This window comes from Mizuhopecten yessoensis, unplaced genomic scaffold (genome assembly GCF_002113885.1).
Source record: "Mizuhopecten yessoensis strain PY_sf001 unplaced genomic scaffold, ASM211388v2 scaffold10477, whole genome shotgun sequence".
Classification (NCBI taxonomy): Eukaryota; Metazoa; Mollusca; class Bivalvia; order Pectinida; family Pectinidae; genus Mizuhopecten; species Mizuhopecten yessoensis.
The window spans coordinates 736,146-744,321 of record NW_018408566.1 but is presented as its reverse complement, the minus strand read 5'-3'; positions in this window follow the sequence as shown (position 1 = coordinate 744,321).

Here is an 8,176-nt window from a genome sequence, read left to right as displayed (position 1 = left end):
TGTATACTGGAAAATATTTGAAAATGTAATGTAAAATAAAACAGGTATAAAAAGGCTTATATGTAATACTAGTTCCACCAGAACATGACTAGAGAGTGCCGAAAGTTCTGACAGACACCCGACTTAAACCAAAACACTCCCCTCTGACGTATACAGGTGCGCAGGCAAGTGTTTCCTAATGTCGATTTAATGATGTTTTATTTTCTAAATATTTGAGGAGTTAAATGAGTTAGTGATTTGATTTCACCGGAAGTGCCGCCTGGCCTGACGATAGCGATACACGACCGGATTCCTGTACAATAAAATCGCCATTTATCAGGGGAGGTATCACAGTTTATCTCTTTACGAGCCTTGAGCAAATACAATCCATCACGATCTTGGTAAAAGTCGCAACTAAGGATAAGAACTTAAATCGTTTAGATTCTTTCTAAAATTGTTGTATTATGTCGATTCAGTAAATTCTTTTTTTAAACTGTATATAGAAACTTAATGAATACGTAAATGTGGTCTTTGGGATGTCTATGCCACTTGAATCATTGGACTTCTATAGGTATTTAATGGATATATTTTGGACCAAACTTCGATGTAGATTTGCCCTCTGTCGATCTAAAAGTAGTTATTTACCTTTTACGCTAGGGCCTTACTTTCTTTGTGATGTAGGGTGATTAAAATGGTGTTAAATACGTTGAAGTTCGAATGTATCTTTAACTAAGTCTATTCAGGGAATACTTTCAGACGATAAATGAGAAGTCTGTCTAAAGAACGAATCAATTAAACAGGTGAAAACAGTATACAAACATTTCAAGGTTGTCTCCTGGTATGAGTTTGCGTATATTTATGGTGGGAACGGAATACTTAGACCTTCACTGACATTTGATGGAGGTTGTTGAATTCTTATTGCCATTTAAATGTTTCCTAAACTACGAATGAACCGAGTCTCTTTCTCAAATATACATTCATGTATTCTGAATTTTTCGGATTTTTTAACATAATTCTCGAGTGTCATACACCTGTTAACATAGGTAATCAAATAACTACATATAAAGTGAATATTTTCCTGGTTGAACAGAAGCGACTTCCTAGAGCCATCTCTACAGCACTTTTTTTAACGCATTGCATTTTGTATACCTACTATAAATTATGAAATGCGAGCAAGCGGTAATTTTCAAGGTTACCCCAAAATAACCAATATCAATACAATTCAAAGCCCAAAAGTTGGTATCGTATCACTCAGTCAACCTATCAAGATGTAGTGTTGCATGTTGCACATGTAAATCTCAGAGCAAAGAATATGTTTACCAATTATTATCGTTAGTCTGTTCCAAGGTAACACATTCAAGAACGTTTTTTCTCTTTCAAGAACGTTTTTTCTCTTTCGCTTTTGCGATATTTACTGACAACATGACCAACAGGGACAGCTTATTACTAAGCTGTACGATAAGAGGGACGATTTCGACTTTCCAATCGTGAAGTTATCCTTTCTTGGTAGTAACATCCCTGCTTCCCTTACCTACGGCGTTTACATGTTGCAGTAGCAATTGCTTCAACTATCACGACTTGCATGAACGATGTTGACTGCTGAAGGACAAACTTACACTGTAGAGTTTCCTATGCAGGTTGATAAAGACGTTGGACACATTTCATGGTCGCCAACTTTGTGTAATATGAAGGTGATTTTGATAATGCTCATTTGAGTGCCTTGTGGTTTTGTAATTGGATACAACTTAGAAGCAAACAATGCTGAACCTTCCAGGACACATAGTGTTAATCTCCTACTACTGTTCATGGGTCTCTATCTAGGTCTTTCCTTTGCTCATAGTTTGCCCTAAATGATCAATTTTGAGTTCGAATTATGGCTTTGTTGACACCCCAGTGTTGTCTTGTATTTTTACATTTGTTTGTCGTTTTAATACTTCTTTATGGCATTGCAACCACCTGCATAAAACATATTTCAGAGAAGCCAGTACCCCTGATACTAAAAGATAGAAAGCTTCCCTTCTGTTAGAATTTTTTATTGAAGTATGCTGTGTGGGGAAGTCAAATGAGAGGAAAGAGGATGTTCAAAATTGAAAAAAATGTTAGAGGTCTTCAAAACTCACATTCACTTAATGGAAGTAAGACGATGTTTGGACAATGACTTGATTCAGCAACTAGCAGAGCTAACGATAAAATGTATAAGGTTTATTGCAAAGTTCTGGAATCCAATACAAACGATGCAGGTCTATCTCTGATATCTGATGTTCGGAAAGATTGTGATAAAGAAGCATACTAAGCTAGTATTTCATCGTTTGAAAAAAATAAGGAAAATGTTAGAAATGGTTTCCTTAGATACCAATCAAGCTTATTTACTTTTCAACTATAGGAAATGTAAAATTGTTTGCAGACAAATATCAGTTATTTGCTGCTTTGTCTGCCTAAAAAACTACATACTGAATTCGCCATTGAGCTTGGCTAAGACATTGGGATGACGGAATAGAGACTTGTGTTTTGTTTTCTTTTTGGAATTTAAACTACTGTTTTATTAATGATAGGTATACGCATTAAAACCACTACAAAAGTGAATCCGTGTCAGCGTACTTCGTTTTGCCCCTCGTCTGTGGGGAAGTCTTCCACTGAATCCATTAGATTCTTGTGCCTGGAAATTCACATTATAATGACAGCAGTAGTTTGTCGATGCTTTTGAACATTCATCAGAAATAACGTTGTATTAAGATCGCCGGACGATTCGTGTTAAACTAGACCATAGTTTTATGGAGATGTAGAACAAGAACATTTTTAAATAAGTTTTCTAATGTCGTCTTTATTTTGCTGCTTTTTCGTTTTCTTGGATGTAATGTGAATAACTGTGAGAAGTCATAGGATATTTTTGTGTTTTACACGAGCTTCAATTGTTCGTCCTTCTGTACAGTGAGTAACATAGCGATGGCGTAATACGACATTAATTATCGCGTAAAGGTACTAAATGAGATAGGAAGAGCAGAATAGAAACAACAGAGAGAATAATTGGAGATCAAAGGCAATAGTGATAGATAGGAACTATATCTAAAAAACACCAAAACCAACAGGAACGATATCCATGAACATCAAAAAGGTAAGAGCAAGGGGTGGGCGGCGCCGTCATCACCTTATACACAGGTTTCAACCCACATTAAAATAATATGCGCCCTTCCTTCAGAGTCAGCAACTGTAATTAATATAAGCTGGGAAAACCTGTTTCGTAATTGTTGTAAAATAAATTATTATTTTATAGGCGTTTGGACAGTTCTTAAGCTGATGGTTTATCATCTGTCACGAGAATTTCTGTAAAATCTATGAATGCATTTGATCACCGATGATCTAAGGTACTATAAACATGTCCATATGTTGTTTTTTTAATAATAAATTGTCAAAATGCATACCTTCCACTTGCTCTGTTTGCATAAAACGGCAGTTGCTTACGTAAAAGAGAGTTAGTTTGTTTGCGCTCCACCCATCACGAAAATGATTTAAGTAAAATACTTAACCCTGCCCACCCTTATCAAACTAATCTGAAAGCAACAGTTGGCTGTCTATTTCTGTCTAATTCAAGTAACTTTCAGTCTATTTATAACTAAACACGTGATGACTTATCAAATTATAAAAACAGTATATATTTAACAGACTTTAAAATATTTATCAAAATTAGAAAAGAGCTGTAACTATAGCAAAACAATGGAATGCACACAAAATAAAAATTGTAGTTTTCTTACACATATGTAGATAGTGTTAATTTATGTATAGTCGAACATGTACGCTGGTGAGCAATGCATTGACTAGAAATGTATCTATTATATGAATGTAATCTGGAAATCGATAGGTCGCAATAGTTCGAGTTATAATAATTAGAAACCTATAGTATTATTAAACTAAAAGAGAAAACCAATGTGTCACGAAACCATTATTCGAACTCAACATCAATAAAGCTACGGCAAAATATGAACAAAGGAAAGATTTACGTTGTCAAAAGTATAAAGAAAATATTACCATGTGTTTCGAAAAGGTAAGTGTCTTCTGCCTCATCGACGACACACACAGTGTGAGTCTAGGTCAAATTCAAGTCATGTTATGTCGTCATAAAAGAGTTGTTGTGTGTTACTCGATAAACTTAAAAATTCAACGATAAAGGCGCAATTTAAAACTCTTGTCACGATAGATCTAAAAGTGATCGCTAGTTACAAATAAGAATAAAACGTCAACCTGGGTTGCTGTCGAAGTAAATTGTTCTTTCCGTGCGAGTTCGATTTTATCCGTACTCCTGAAATGTATTGTAAACATCGTTATCGTGTCATTATTTGTTCATTAAATTGTGACTTCAACAGGTAAGGCGATATTTCAAGGGATTGACAATGAAGGAGGAAAACGGGACTTTCGCGCGCGTTGGCGATTGTGAAATTTGTAAATAAAACGATGGGTAAATATCGAGTTTTTTGGTATTGCAGAAACATGTCACCATATATTTATTCTATTTGCATAGGTGATGACAAAGCTATTACACATTTACCGTGTTGATCAGATCTAATGGGTTTCATTACTCATATATTGGTATTGTTTGATTAGGGTTTAGTGAAGAGTTTGTTATACGACACCGGGTAGAACTCTCCTAGCAATTAAAACATGTAAACCAAAACATCAACTCATTGCCGGGTACCAGTGACGTCCCTTGTCATTTGCTGATACAAAGGCGGAACATTTCCAAGATAACCTTATATATATATATGTAATACTATTCTGTCTGTAGCTGTAAACACATGCCCAAGGGGTGCGGTGTTATATTACACACATTGTAGCCTTTTGTTGTTACATTTTATAACCCGTTATTGTACCATAGAGCATATCAAGTTATGCAGTTCCCATGAATTTGTGACGTTATAATACTATCCTTGTGGATTGTAATTGAGATGTAATATGTTTTATTTTTGGTAAAAACATGATGACGTTAACTTCTGCATAACAGTGGACGGTTAGTTATTTCTGAGTCAGATGTCTGTGTTATACTAACTAGTTCGATCGAGTTGTTTAGCTATTTATCATGTGTCAGCCATGATTGCTACAGCTGGTTGAGCCCGTTACCACACTCTGGTGTATTGTGCAGTTTGGATTTGAAATCATATTCCCTAATGAAACTACGTTGTACTGGACCTGGTCCAGGTCTGTCTTATATTATCTGCTGTGACTTTATCTTTTCATTCATTCATTCATATCTTTATTCCTCCAAATTTGAAGAGTTACAAATGACATATATATGGGTTACAATGATAGATACACAAAGGACATAAGTATAAGGTAAAATGAAAAAAAAAAATCCGTGGAATCAAACAAAAAAAGTTGCATGATTACACAATATATGAGGTACACAACGATAAATAAAGACATACACAGGACTATATCAAACAGCAAGGGAACATGTATGTAACGACAGGACTGTCAAATTGCCAGGATGAACCAGATATAATACGAATGCATATGATTTACATGTCTGGCAGACTATCGTCGTTAATTAAATGTAAGAAGGGATACTTTTTCAGCATAAATACAACAATCTCTTGCAAAAGATGCGAAAAGGCGGTCCTCATTAACAAATATGTCTTTCATGGCAGCAGATGGACTGCCGAGGAATGTCGCAATTTGCACCTCCCTACATGAGTTAGCAAGAACAACATACACATTCACCGGATAATCGTTGACTATCTTGGTGAAAAGTTCATCACGTAGAGTTAGCAATGTGGGACTACGGCAGTCTAATATACAATGCGCAACTGCATCTTCTGCAAAGATATTGCACTGGGCACATGATAGTTCGCTATTAGGTGGAATACCCCATAGCTTTGCAACGTTTTTACACGTTGTGTCGAGATTAGGGAAACATTTAGATAGGTACCATAGTGGCGAAGGGCTGATCTCACAATGATAGCCAGTACGCTTTCTGGTTGGAGATTACTCAACGTGCAGTAGGTGTCAAAAGTCTTTTAACAATCTTGATGCACCTAATGGAATAAATCTCCTAGGTCGGGAGCCTAAGTCCATTTAACAATGACATATGCAAATGTAATTGGAGCATTGCCTTTATACCGTTAATGAACCTCTATTATTATTTACAGAGCAACATTGATGGTGTTCCTGTCCCAATGTATGTGTGGCCAAACGGTCTCGAAAACTTCGCGAATTGTTGCAATGTTACGTTACTTACACTGTGGTACTTTAATGTGTAATAACTTTAGCACTTCTTCCTGTGTGAATGTTGTATATGTGTAATAACTTTAGCACTTCATCCTGTGTCATTGTTGTGTGTGTGTAATAACTTAAGCACTTCTTTCTGTGTCATTGTTGTGTGTGGTAATAGATTGATCACTTCTTCCTGTGTCATTGTTGTGTGTGTGTAATAACTTTAGCACTTCTTCCTGTGTCAGTGTTTTATTTGTGTAATAACTTCAGCACTTCCTCCTGTGTCAGTGTTGTATTTGTGTAATAAATTTAGCACTTCTTCCTGTGTTAGTGTTGTGTGTGTTTAATAGATTGATCACTTCTTCCTGTGTCAGTGTTTTATTTGCACGTTTGTCACAGACAGAGGATCTCGATAATCATTGAGCCTAGACGTCATGTGTAAGGCATGGTATTTAGCTGACTCTGTAAGAAATGAGAAATAAATAAGGTAGCAGTATAAAGATGGTCACCAATAATGTGATAATATATGCATTAAATTTATTCTTTACTTTGAGATATGTTGTAATTTTGTCTTTTCGCATATCTTTAAATGAACAATAGTTCCGAAATTGCGGTTGTTGATTTTGCGTTTTCTTATTTTTTTTTTTTTAAACTTATTTTATAAATTTCTTATAGGTTTTCCGTATTCATTATACTTTCTTTTGCTTCAGGCTATCTTACTCATATCTCTACATTTAGTTCCGAGAATGAAGTTATTCATATTGTGTTTTCTTACTTTGTTAAACTTATTCTATAATTTTCTTATAGGTTTTTTTCCGTACGTATCGTGTTTTCATTGATGGTTGCAAGGTTTGGGTTTGTGTTTTTTTTTTGTTTTTGTCTGTTCTACGATTACATACCTATCTTCCAGTTCTATCACTTCTATATATTCCTTAATTTGTTTGACTGCCAGGTCAGTTGTGGTCGTATTATTTTTTATTTTATTTTGTTATTTATTTTTTATTTTGTTGTTATTGTTGTTGGTGTTGTTGTTGTTGTTGTTGTTGTTGGTGTTGTTGTTGTATTACTCTAGGGTAATAAGGATTATGGCAATATTTAAAGGTTGCATTAATCATATGACCATTCCATATCCTACTCTGTATCATTCTGAGACTCCCATATCACCCCAAGAGACCAGAGAGCTGATGCAGAGTAGTTTATTGAACTTGTCATATGATAGACGTTTTATCATACAAGATACAAGAAACTTTATTCAGAGTCGCATACATATAAACACGAAACATTAGCTTTTGGGAGTAATTATAACATCATACTGAAATGACAACTTCGTAGAATCAAATGACAACTTTATGCAAGACATGACTACCGTATATAAATGTAAACTGCAATTACGACACATACAGGATGATTTAAATTATATTGAAATTGCGATCAATATAATGGTATCACAACGTTAAATTTTGCATAACGAAGAAAAACCACCTTATATAATGAACACCAAATTACATAATGAAATAGCCAGCACATGTAACGGAAATAGTCACTTATGTCAGTTACGGCGTTCAACAGAACTGTACCGTTAATGGATATCCTCATAAAAGTATGTTTAGCGTGTATAAGATCATATCAAAGTGTGTTTTAGATGTGCATGGTGTTTTTAGGGATGCATAATCTAGCTTTGTATGATGTCCTTAGGGAAATATGTTTTCCTGGATTAATAGTCTCGATTATCAAGATTGTCACTTACTTATAAATGTTAACAGGTTCAATTGTCTATGATTATCGGGTAGTTATCAAGTTGACCCAATGTCTGGTCATATACATTTTTTGCAAAGAATACTATTGGTTACGTGTCAGATTTAACAGAACGATGATAACTCAGTTTTAGTGAATATGTTTGAACCCTTTGTGCGTATTACAAGATAAGATATATATATATAAGAAAACGTCTTAAATAAAAACAACATATATTCTTATAAAATGGCAACAGCAAAAA